The 13,372-nt window shown below is 45.3% G+C and overlaps 1 pseudogene; it reads right to left on the minus strand.

Moving 5' to 3' along the window:
- Positions 1–728: 728 nt before the first annotated feature.
- On the minus strand, positions 729–13,041 carry LOC127194148 (mortality factor 4-like protein 1; annotated as a pseudogene).
- Between the last annotated feature and the right edge of the window lie 331 nt (positions 13,042–13,372).

The raw sequence follows: 13,372 nt of genomic DNA on the forward strand, positions 1-13,372 counted from the left end.
CCCTCCCCTACCACCTCTCCTTTCTTTCTCCTCTTTAAAAATTTATTCTTCTCAGCTAGGCAGTATTAGCACATGCCTTTAATCCCAACACTTGGGAGCAAGTGGATCTTTGTGAGTTCGAGGCCAGCCTGGTTCACAAGGAGTTCTCAGACAGCCAGGGCTACACAAAGACATCCTGTCTTTCTTCTCTTACATATTACATCCCAACTGCAATTTCCCCTCCCTCCCCTCCCCCCACTTTCTCCCTCCTACCTCCCTCCCCTCTCCCTCATACTCACCCTCCCTCTGCCTCCCTTCTGAAAGGAGTTGGCCTCCCAGGGACATCAACCCAACTCAGCATAACAAGCTTCAGTAAGCCCAGGCTGGGCAAGGCAGCCCAGTAAGAGGACTAGGGTCCCAAAGCAAGCAAGAGGCAGCGACAGCCCCTGCTCCCACTGTTCCACAAGAACATCAAGCCACGCAACCATTTTATATATATATACATATACATATACATATATATACATATATACATACATACATACATACATACATACATACATATATATATATATATATACACACACACACAGATCCAGTTCTCATAACAGCCCCTGCATTGGCCTGTACCTGTATCTGTCTACATCCACATCCAAGGTTATAAACAAACGTACATTATGTGTATCCACATCTACTGCACTTTACATTCATGCTCACATCTACTTCTATATCCTTCTCGATGTCTGTCTTTACATCTGTGTCCATGTTGCATCTACAGTCATGTCCATTTCTACATCTATAGCCACGTCCACATCTACGTCTGTCTCAGTCACTGTTCTAGTGCTGTGCAGCGACTCCGTGACCACGGCAAGCCTTAGAAAAGAAAGCATTATCTTCGTGGCAGGGAGAGTGGCAGCATGCAGGCAGGTACTGGAACAATAGGTAAGAGCTCCATCCTTATCCCTAGGCGGAGAGCGAGGCAGGGCTGCAGGGGAGGCAGAGACAGACTTCAGCATGGGCTTTGAAACTTCAAGGCCCATTCCCAGTGACATACTTCCTCCAACAAGCGTGCCTCCTAATTTTTCTTTTTTAACATTTATTTACTTATTACTATGTATGTGCTCTACCTGCATGTACACCTGCAGGCCAAAAGAGGGCACCAGATCTCATTAGAGATGGCTGTGATTGCTGGGACCTGAACTCAGGGCCTCTGGAAGAGCAGTCAGTGCTTGTAACCTCTGAGCCATTTCTCTAGCCCTCTCCTAATCCTTTTACTCCTTTCAAATAGTGCCACTCCCTGGTGACTAAGCACTCAAACATATGAACCTATGAGAATCATTCTCATTCAAACCACAACATCCATGTCTGTGTTTACATATATAACAATGTCCACGCCTACTTCTACATCCATTCGCGGCTATAGCTGCACCGATGCCCACTCTGTATCTGACAGCAGTATCCACACCTGTAGCACCCACCTCCTATTGCTTTGTTTTCTGGAGAGCTTAGAAGACACAGGGAGAAGAACATTCCTCATCTCTATGCCATGGAAAGGGCTGCATTATGGCTGCACGTAGCACCATTCATGCATTCTTCTGCCCAGAAAGGATGTATGTATTCTGTGGACACTGAGGCGGCCTGGGGAGAAGAAGCACTAAGGCCTCCAGGGACTCATTTGGGGACTTCAGGCCCTGTGTCTCACTCAATGGTAACAGTGAGTCGAGCTAAGACTGGTGGAGATGGGAGGTGGGAGTGCAACATGAGGGGCCAACCTGTCCCCTGTGTCATAAGAGGCAGGCTAGGGAACTTGAGCAGATCATGTAGTGGAGTTGGTACACTGGAGAACCTTGAGTCCTTGCAGTAGAGAAAAGATACTGAAAGGCTGAATCCCAGGACCATGAGGAGCCTGTTACCTGTGGTCCAAAAGGCTAGGATGCCAGATTCCCACAGAGCCAGTGTCTGCTAGCTGTGCCTTGCATCTCACTTCTACCTAGAATCAGGACAGCCTAATGGCATGTGTCCAAGCAGGCGTCCCTCAGGTTCTCATTGTGTGAGCATGAAGTCACTGTCTGATCACTTTAAAGGAGGGCCTGTCATGGTGGGATCCCATTCAGAAGAATAACATGGCTGCTTCACGCACTGGGCCAATGGCAAGAGGACATGTGGCATCAGACCTGGATTCCAGAGCCAGCTCTTAAACAGTGTGAGCAGTCTCAGGCCCTGACCCTCCTCACACCTGTTTGGTTTTTTTTTTTTTTTTTTTTTTTTTTCATTAGGGCTGGCAGGTGGTGCTCATTATCTGAGGGGTGAGGGAAAGTTCACAAAGTAGGAAACCAGCCCCAGCCCCAGGCCAGGCACTCCTCCACATGTGAGTTAGGGGTGAGACGGCACTTCATGGTCCCTTACCCAGGGGACTGCTCTCATCAGGCTGTTGACACAGTCATAGGGGATGGTTAACTGACCTTTGTCCTTCCTCAGTTTAGCCTGCTCATATAGCCCACCTAGAAAATGCATGCCAGAAGGGAGCGTGTCAGGAAGCAGGCTCACACTCATAAACATCTGGCCTGATAAACTGTGGAGCTGAAGTATCCAGGAATCTATGTGGTCCCAGGCACAGGCACAGGAGGAGGCCGCTTCCTCTAGAGTTGTGCTCTGAGGAGGGACTTAGAAAGAGAAGTTCTTCCCACAACTGATGGCCTTTATAGCCTGAGTGCATGACAGACCCTTTAAGTGGGGAGCGGCTACAACTTTTGGCATTTTGACATGATGTCATCTACAGAGTTCATGCTCTACAACTGCACAATTGAGTTACACACACATACACACATTTACATATACAAACACACACATATGCAGACACATATACACACACACATCCATACATATAAATATACAAACACATACACAAAATCACAAAATATCTCATAGTGTATGTGTGTGTGTGTGTGTGTGTGTGTGTGTGAGAGAGAGAGAGAGAGAGAGAGAGAGGAGGCAGGTGTGGCTCATCAAGTAGAGTTAAGTTCAGCAGGTAAAGGTGCCTAAGCTCCATCCCCTGGACCCCCATGGTAGAAATTTAAGCACATATATCTCACACACAATAAATAAACAAATAAAATATTTGAAGTCTCAGTGTTTTAAATTAGCTCCAGTTTTGCATTGAGCTGACTTTATAGCTCTGGTGGACTGCATGAGCTCAGAAGCTATCTACAGTTTAGAATAAGCATTCTGGGTTGGTACTTGCAACTCAAGGCCTGGTCCATCTTCCAGCAGGCCTCTCAGATGCCTCTGGTAACACTCAGAGACACTATAGGCAAGGCTCCCTTCAAGGCCACACCACTGGACAGTGCAGAGGCTGGGTCTGAGCCACCTGCAGAGCCCAGTGTGCCTGGAAGTGTGTGCAGTGTTTGTGGAAGAGGCAAGCAGGATAGAGTTTCTGAGGTAAAGATGAGGGTGCCTTTGCTTTTCCACACAGACCAGAAGCCAGATGTAGGTCCCAGGTACTGGGTCACATTGCTCAACTGCCCTACATTTGGGGAAACTATGGGGGCGAGTGTGGAGGTGAGGGAACTACAGGCCTCTGAGATTCTGAGGACAAAGCAACCGCTAAACTCGGTGGGTGGTACCTTCCCTGGTAAAATGGTTAGATTCCCTTTGAAAGAGATATGATAAGGGCATTAACATAGAAATTCCCATTAAAGGATCTGTGGCCAGGTGGTATGGTACCCTCCAGGCAAAAAAGAATGAATAAGAGAAAAAGCCAATAACCTCGGCCCTCTGGGTGGGGAATGGCCTCGTTTAGCAGGAGATGCATTTTCCTTTCCTTGAATTGTTTTGTCTCTTTTACTTAGAGCCCAGCCCTCCTGGGCAGAGTCACATGACCGTCCTGCCCTAAGCATACCCTGCAATAATGGCTCGTAAGCATGGGAGGTGGATTTAGATGAGAAGTGACTTCCTGTCCCTGAGCACCCTGAAACAAAGTGGGTGCCACCTGGGACAGCTAAGAAGGGCAGCAGGTGTAGCCTCAGCACCCCAAGACCCATACCCTTTTGGAAGAGCCCAGGAGGCAGTAACTGCTCCAGGTGTCAGTTTGCCTGAGAAGCTGAGGAGGGAGCTCCCCCGACCCCCACCTCAGCTAAGGAGAACCTCCCCTCCCCACCCACTCTCCTATTCTCTTTATTCCCTTCGGTGTATCCCTTGAGAAAGCTGAGGAAAGGTGTCTCATGGCAGACTCCTGATGAAGAAAGAGTGTAGAGACAGAAAGGCCCCAAATAAAAGCAAACATCTTCCCCACATAGGGACCGCCAGACCCTGACAACTTGGAGCCAGGACCTGAGATTTGTGATGTCTGACATGAACGTTTAGGGCCTGCCTCCTAGTGACCCCCAAAAGCTAGGCTCCAAAGAGACAAGTCTGCTTAACAAGCCAGAGACATCAGCCCATCCCTCACAGTCAACCGCTATGAAAGATTCCCATCTCTTTGCAGGGAGCTGGAGGGTGAAGCCACAGTGGCTTCTGTCTTTTTGGTAAATTCATTTACAGCCAGTGGATTGCCAGCCTATGAGCATTATGTGCCAGACTGAAGCTTGTTTAGACCTTCTGTGGGAAGAAGCAGGATTAGGGTGGGTCACGAGGGTGAGAGTGGAATCCAGGAGCCACAGGGCATCTGAAGGAGCGCAAAAACCTTCAGCTGGGCAGTGCTAGGGAGATGGCGGGCACAGCCACAGCCTGTGTCCAACCAGGCATCAAGAGCTGTGGAGACCGGATACAAGCCTGCAACCAGGAGATCGGAATAACCCTGACCCCAAGCTACCAGGTGTCATCAGAGACGTGATACATTGGTCCAGGCAGAAAACAACTACCTGTGCAAACTGAGTAAATAACACAGGCGCTATTCATGGACCACCAAGGTGCTGGGAGCTGTTACCAGCCCTAGGTCCCAACTGGAAAGCATGGCTATCATAAAGGCTTGACTTAAATTAGATAGATGACCTGGGGGGGGGGCACACATGCAGTCAGTATCAATCCCATGTACCCTGGCCCTCAGGAGCTCCAGGAGCCTTCAGAGCCTAAGCAGCACTGCAGAGCACCAGAGCCTAGAAAAGAGCCCAGAAGATCCACCTCCAGACGTGGAGGGCAACTAGCTATCACATAGGACAGACTCTGACTGCCCTGCTAGGTCACCTTCCCTGCATGCCTCCCTTAGAGTGCCTTAAATACAGCCACACAGGCAGAGCCATGGCCACCCTTCCCAATTGCTTCTGACTGTGGGGACTGAAGTTATGCAGGCTTCCTCTGAAGCCCTCGCCTGCTTTGTATGGACAGTTAGTGCTGCATGGTGGCCCCGGGACAGCATCATGAACTTTGATTGGCACTATGTGACGTGAAGGCATAGTGCAGTGCCTGCCCAGCAGAGGTCCTGGATGAACTTTTTCACACATTCCTAGCAACATGTCTGAGCACAAGTCCAGTGTGGTACACGGTAGGCACCTGAGGGTGATGGCTTTCAAGCAACTCTGCGACCGTCTTGTCTTCCCAGCTCTAAGGTGGGAAGATGGTTTTCAGGGCCCCGGCCCCTCCCAAAGCCACAGGAAACAAACAAACAACAACAACAAAAAAAGCCAAAACAGAAACCACTCCTCGTTTGGTGGAATGTGCTCTTGTTTTATCACCCAGGTGACTTGCCACAGATTTTGGGCTCCTGTACTACAGGATTTCTGACCTTGGGACCTGCAATTCTGACAAAACAAATTAACTGCTAAGTGTCTCTAACTACCATTGGGCTTTCCCAGCAGAGGGGCAATGATCAGATGAGACCTCAATTCCAAGCGCGGTTGTAATCGGAGGTTGGAGCCATCTGTGCCATGCTGCCTAAGGCACTGCAAGGCTTAACCAGCTCAGGCCAGGGAAATAATGTTGGTGTGGCCTGTAAACAATATTGTATTTGCATTTTGCATGTTTTTTTTAAAGTTTCCTCTGAAAACGGTTGATGATGTATGTCATCCTACCCCATAGACACACAGTGTGCCATCAGAGGTGCATGGAGTGGGGAGCACACTCACACCTGAGGCACTATTAGACCAGGACAGCAGAGACTGCTCTCTGGGCCTTAGCTGTAGCCAGGATGAGCCACTCACAGGGATGCTCTGAAAGGCTGGCTTTCTAGGCTGTACACAGGCACTGAGTACAGTTGTTTCCGTGTACGTAGGGATCGTACTTCAGTTGCTACGTCTCCTTTGCATGTCGATCAAACTTGTACAGAGTAGACAGTATAGGGTCAAGTGGCCCTGCCGGGCACCACTGGAGAGAGCAGCTTGGACCCCACCTCTGGACCTGGCGCTTGCTCTCAGAGGCAATACAAAACTTTACAGTTACTGAGCCCACCTTTCTAAAGAAGTAGCTCCATACTGCTATTTTGTAGCACGTTGAGGTTCTTCACCAGCTCCCTCAGTCAGCTTAAGGTTAATGGAGTAGCAGCCGAGGCCACACAGAATGCCCTCCCTCCGTGAGGTGCTCCCTCTCCCCCCACCCCCGCTGGTGTTCTACTGTGTGTTTAGCATCCACCTGATGATGAGGGGCCTTAGTGTGCCATAGGGACTGCACTTTTAACTGCATTTGGACATCCCAAAGTTACTGAAAGACCTGCCTTGCCATTCGCTCTGTTTTCTATACTGATCTGGAATTCACACCTGTTTCTCTGGAGAATACTTGAGTGGATGAACTGGGACTTCTGTGTCCTGAACTCTGTCTCTCCTTCTTGGTTTATTCCTTTCTTGAAGTTCAAAGGGATCTCTAGTCATTTTGAAAAGAAAAGGAAAGGAAAGCAAAGAAAAGAAGGAAGAAAACAAACAAAACAATAACAAAAACAAAAACAAAAAACAAAAACAAAACAAAACAAAAAAAACCCCAAAGGTTCAGAGATGGACCTGACTGGGGTGGAGAGGAAATGAAAAAAGGCAAACAGGCTTACTCACAGAAAGCTGGGCTCAAGTGGATTGGACTCTCTGAAGGAGAAGGCACAGGCTTCCCAGAAGCTCGGCATGTTTATTATGCACTGTTGATTAGAGGCAGGGTCACTGCATACAGATAGACAAGGACTCCTTGTTCCCAACCTAAAGGTTCCCTGTCCTATTCCTGCCTCAGTGTTTCGGGCCGAGGTGTTGGCCCACCCCCTTGCATGGCAGGCTCACCTCTGCTTCCTCCTCCTTACTTGGTTGCAGGTCTCTGGGGCTGGAGCCACACTGCTCAGAAGAAAACATGGGCTGCTTCCCCAAATACAGCATGACTGCTATTTGTCAGCTCAACATCTGCACCAGTGCACCTAGGTCCATCCAACATCTGTGGCCATGTTCCTCCCAGCTGGGATGTGTGAGGGCCTCTCTACCTGCACAGAGCCCCAGTTCTCCTGCATTGGCGACGGACTCCCAGCTCTTTCTGCCTGCACGTATTTGCTTCAATATATGCATCTAAAATGAAGGGTTGTCCTGGGAAACTTCAGTCCCTCCACTGGGGAAGCCGGTAAGCTAAATGCAGAATTTCCATTCTTGCTCTGTTCCTTCAAGTCCATCCCCCAGGCTCATCCCCAGCTCTGAGCAGACCACCTGCTGTAGACCGCCTGCTGTGGCCTCTCACTCTCTGCCCCCATCCTCAGGGGACTAAGCAGATCCTGGTGTTGCCCCTTCTATGGACCCCCTCAGCCTCCCCTCCCAGTCCATTCCCATTTCTAAGTGTCATCTCTCTAGGAGATGCTACCTAGGAACACGTTTTGCACAGAACCCACAATAGTCATGCCTTTTATATTTGTTTTGGCACCAATGTTATGATTAAAGATTAAAGGCAGTAAGGTATAAGGTGATAAGATATAAGAAGGTACCAGGCAGCAGATATTATGTTGTACAGGAGTTTATTAAATGAGCATGGGGGGGGGGGGAAGGGGAGAGAGGTACCCCAGAAAGTGAAAGAGACAGAAGAAGAGAGAAGAAGAGTAAAAGGGATAAGAGAGGAAGAGAGGAAGAGTAGAGAGGGAGGAGAGAGACCACATGCAGGGTCTGTCTTTTTATGTGGCCCTGGGCAGGATCACGCTCCCATGGCAGGTAAGCGATGACATCACAGGTAGGCACACTGAAGCAGAATCCTAACATTCCTACCTTTTCCTATAGTTAAAAAATGAGGAATGTTGGATTGTTTTTTATATAAGGTAAGTTAAAGTATATAAATGTAGATGAGGGAGAAAAGAGATATAAAAAAGCAATAGTAACAAATGTCTAAATTATATAGTGAAGGGGAAGGAAAAATTTTGCCCTGAAAGTTTAAGGTAGAGGGCAGGGTATGTCAGTCATGTCCTGCAGAGGGTAGGGACCAAGGAGTGCTGGGAGAACCTGGAGCTGTTTGTCCTGGGCCTAGAGCACACCATTACAGCCTTTTGCAAATGGATAAGGGGTGAAGTAATCGGTTTAACTACTCCCTGCTGACAGTAGGGCAGCGATAGGGGATTAAAAGACTGAAATGTTGGCCAGGTTTTGGAAGAACAGGCTGTTGTGCATTTGCTGTCCAGTGTCTGAGAATATCTGCAGCTGGGAAGGGCAATGCAGGTCCAGCTAGGAGGAACAATGCAGGTCCAGCTGGTACTTGTGGGTAGCTGCTTTGAGGAGGTCTCAGATGTAGGAAGTCTGGTAGGATACTGGAATATATATGTGGACCGAAGATAAAGTTAATAGGTTAGGGAGAAAATTCCCTTTAGGTGTGCATTTGAAACTGAATAAAACAATCCAAGACCTGAAAGTAGAGATAGAATCAATAAAGGAAACCCAAACTGGGGGAAATCTGGAAATGAAAAATTTAGGGATTTGACCAGAAACCTTAAAGGTAAGTCTCACCAACAGAATACAAGAGATGAGGAAAGAATCTCAGACACTGAAGACACTGAAGATACTTTTTTTAAAAAAATCTTTATTATGTATACAGTGCCCTACCTGCATGTGCACCTGCCTGCAGCAAAGAAGAGGGCATCAGATCTCATTATAGATGGTTGTGAGCTACCATGTGGTTGCTGGGAATTGAACTCAGGACCTTTGGACGAGTAGCCAGTGCTCTTAACCTCTGAGCCATCACTCCAGCCCAGAAATGGATACTTTTGTCGAAGGAAAATGTTCAATATAAAAAGTCCTGACATTAAACATCCAGGAAATCTGGGACCCTATGAAATAGGCCAAAACTAAGAGCCATAGGAATAGAAGAGGGAGAAGAAACCCAGATTGGAGGCACAGAAATTATAAAATCAACACAATTATAGAAGAAAAATTCCCTAACCTAAAGAAGGAGATGCCTATCAAGGTACATGAAGCAGACAGAAGGCCAAATAGAATAGGCAAAAAAAAGAAAGTCCCCTCAGAACATAATAATCAAAACATTGTACAGAACAAAGACAGAATATTAAAAGCTGCAAGAGGAAAAGACCAAGGAACATAAAAGCAGACCTGTTAGAGTTACACCCACCTTCTCAGTGGAGACTATAAAAGGCAGAAGCGCCTGGACAGATGTGCTGTGGACTCTAAGAGAACAGAGGTGCTAGCCCAGACTGCAATACCCAGCAAAACTCTCAACAGACAGAGAAAAAAGACATCCTATGATAAACTAAACTCAAGCAATATCTATCTACAAATCCAGTCCTACAGAAGGTGATAGTAGGAAAATTCCAACCTAAAAAGGCTAACTACATCCAGGAAAACACAGGGAATAAAAAATATCAGACTATCATAAATCAAAAGAAAGGAAACGAACACACACACACATCACCACCACCATCCCCTCCTTCTCCACCAATACAACAGGAATCAAGAACTGCTCATCAATATCTCTTAGCATCAATGGTCTCAATTCCCCAGTAAAAAGGCATAGACTACCAAAATGGATATGAAAATAGGATGCAACAGAAAGGGGGAAGCACACCTTAATGTCTTTATCATCTCAGGGAAAAGGAATGGAAAAAGATATTCCAAGCAAATGGATGTAAGAAGCAAGATGGTGCAGCCATTTTAATATCTAGCAAATAGACTTCAAACGTAATCAGAAGAAACAGGGAAGGACACTACATACTGATCAAGGAAAAACTTTACCAAGAGTACATTGCAATTCTTAACATCTATGCACCAAACACAAGGGCACTCAAGTACATAAAAGAAACACTAACACAGCTTAAATCACATGTAAACCTTCACCACATACCAGTCACACCAATACTGGGAGACACCATTCTCACCAATAGACAGGCCATCCAGACAAACGAAACAGAGAAATCTTAGAGCTAACAGATGTTAGAAACCAAACAGACCAGCAGATATCTGCCGAACATTTTACGCAAACACAAGAGAATATACATTCTTCTCAGCTCCTCATGGTACTTTCTCCCAAATTGGCCACATACTTGTAATCAAAGCAAGTCTCAATGGATACAAGAAAATTTAAATAATATTCTGCATCCAATGTGACCAGCATGGATTAAAGCTGGGTAACAACAACAGAAACAACAGAAGCTTACAAACTCATGGAAACTCAACAACTTAATACCAAATGAGAAACGGGTCAAGACAGTAATTAAGAAACAAAATAAAGACTTTCTTGAATTGAATGAAAATTAATTGACAACATACCCAAACTTATGGGACACAATAAAGGTGGTTTAAGAGGCAAGTCCATAGCATCAAGTACCTACATAAAATAATTGGAGGAAACTCATACTAGTAACTCAACAGCACACTTCAAAGCTCTTGAACAAAAATAAGAAGTACCACCTCAAAGGAGAAGATAACGAGAAATAATCAAACTCAGGGCTGAAATCAATAAAACAGAAACAACAGCAAAGAATCCAAATCAACTAAACTATGGAGAGAGAACATCTAAATTAAGAAAATTAGAAATGAGCAGGGTGCAATGGAACACTCCTCTAATTCCAATACTTTGGGAGGAAGAGATAGGTAGATCTTTGTGAGCTTGAGGCCAGCCTGGTCTACAAAGTGAGTCCAGGACAGCCAAGGCTACACAGAGAAACCCTGTCTTGAAACCCCCCAAAAATTAGAAATGAAAAGGGGCTCACAACAACAGACACCAAGGAAATCCAGAGAATCATAAGAAGTGCAATTTAAAGAGACCCTTAGCCCCCAGTGAAATAAAAGCGGTCATTAAAAGTATCCCAGCCAAAAGAGCCCAAGGCCAGATCATTTTAGCACTGAATTCTACCAGTCTTTCAAAGAAGAGTCAATGCCAATACTCCTTAAATTATTCCATGAAATAGAAACAGAAGGAACATTGCCCCATTCATTTTATGAGACCACAATTGCAAGCCCTATCAAAATTCCAACACAATTCTTTTTTTTTTTATTTAAAGACATTTTTTGAAGATCTGAAAAACAACACTTACAAGATTGACTTTTCCATAAAACTGTGGCTACACGATGCATTGTGTCTATCATGTTAAAATGTGCATTAGACACAAATACAAAACTCATGAAAACAAGCCACCATTCCTTAACAAGTAAGCAAAGATAAGTAAAATGCCTAAGGAACAACATGGGTGACTTGCAAAAGATGGGCTCTTTAAGCACCAAAAAAAAAAAAAAAAAAAAAAAAAAAAAAAAAAAGGTGCACAGATGGATGTGTGTTCAGTTATATACACTGAAGTGAACCTTTGGCACTAGGAATCAGAGCATTTTGTCATAGAGCATTAACACGTATTATAAAAGTGAATAGTGTCAAGGGAACAGAACCACCAGCATTCAAAAGCAGCTTTGTCAACTAGGCAATAAAACACCCTACAGCGTGTCTCTGTTGTCCATCACTGAATATAGTGGTAGAAACTTTGAAATGAAAAAAGAAAGAAAAAAGGAGCAGTGACATCTTTTCCTTTCTTTTCTCTGTTTAAAATCACACAGAAAACAATCATAGACTCTGTTATACGCTGACGGTCTTTAAAGTATGTCGTCTGTACAAGAGGACTGAGAACCGAACTGTGTACAGAGATCCAAGCACACGTGAGAGAGAGAGAGTGCACACCCCACTTCATAATCACAGGCACTGAACAAAGTTGCAGAATTCTTTGCCAGGTACTTGAGGAAATCATGTAGATAGTTCAATAATAAAGCAAGGCTCTTTTCATCTAGAGGTATATAGGCCAACATTGCTCCAACTCGCACAAGTAATCACAGTAAATGTGGCGCTCCATACACCTGGGACATGGGTGCACTGGGGTGGTCTGCGAGAATTTCAGCATACTGTGGTTTCTAACTGGCAGAGTAACTGAGTGGCCAGCATCACATTGATGTAGTCCTTCATCCCTGCCACAACCTCATTAACAGCATACTCCTTATTATCTGTATTTCCTCAAGATTTCTTGTAATTTGCATAATCCTCCAAAATGGAATCCACGTTCTTCTTGGCAGGAAGATTAAAAGCTGCTTCTGTCTGTGGTCAAGTCCCAGGCGTCCACAGCCATGGTTCCAGCTCTTCAGGAATCTTTACTTTTAACTTCAACTCTGTCCATGAATGTTTCTTCATTTTCAACTGTAGGATCTACCCAGGCTCTTTTCTTCCTAGGAGGCTGAGGCATCTCACTGGTCCTGCCACCATCTCATTTCCAGGTGTTTTCTGCTTGTTCTTTTTTGTTTTTGCTTCAACAATTTTCTGTTGCAGACCAGATGTCTTTTTTCCTGGAGCACCCCCTCTCATCTTGCCCTCTGCATACTGTTTCTGCTTGGCCTTCTGAAGTTCTCGATGTTTCTGTAAGTTGGTGTCCACGTACTTGAGTACTCTGCTTTCTGGAACCCATTCATGCCAATTTTTATTCCAGCCATTGTAATGGATAAAGTATTACACTTGTTTGTCCCTTATGGCAATCCTTACACACTTTGCTTCATAAAGAAGAGGCCCATGAAAGCACAGCACTTGCTGGCCCTCCTGGAATTTAGGCTTCGGGTCCTGCTTGGGCGCTATTTGTAAGTGATTCGCTGCCTCCTCCTTCTCTCCGTCAACACAAATCTTTACTGATCTTAAAAGGAAAATTTCAAATTTCATACAAACACACACACACACACACACACACACACACACACACACACACACACACACACACACACACACTGCATAGCTAAAATAGTCCTGAATAATAAATGACCTGCTGGAGGTATCACAATCCCTGATTTCAAGTTTTACCTCAGAACTAAAGTAGTAAAACCAGCATAGTATTGGCACAAAATAGATCAATGGAATGTTGATCAACGGAATCAAATTGAAGACACAAACATAAATCCACATATCTATGGACACCTGATTTTTTTTTTTAAAATAAAGAAGCCAGAAATCCACACTAGAAAAAGACAGTATCTTCAACAAACGCTGCTGGTCA

The sequence above is a fragment of the Acomys russatus genome, chromosome 10 (genome assembly GCF_903995435.1).
Source record: "Acomys russatus chromosome 10, mAcoRus1.1, whole genome shotgun sequence".
Classification (NCBI taxonomy): Eukaryota; Metazoa; Chordata; class Mammalia; order Rodentia; family Muridae; genus Acomys; species Acomys russatus.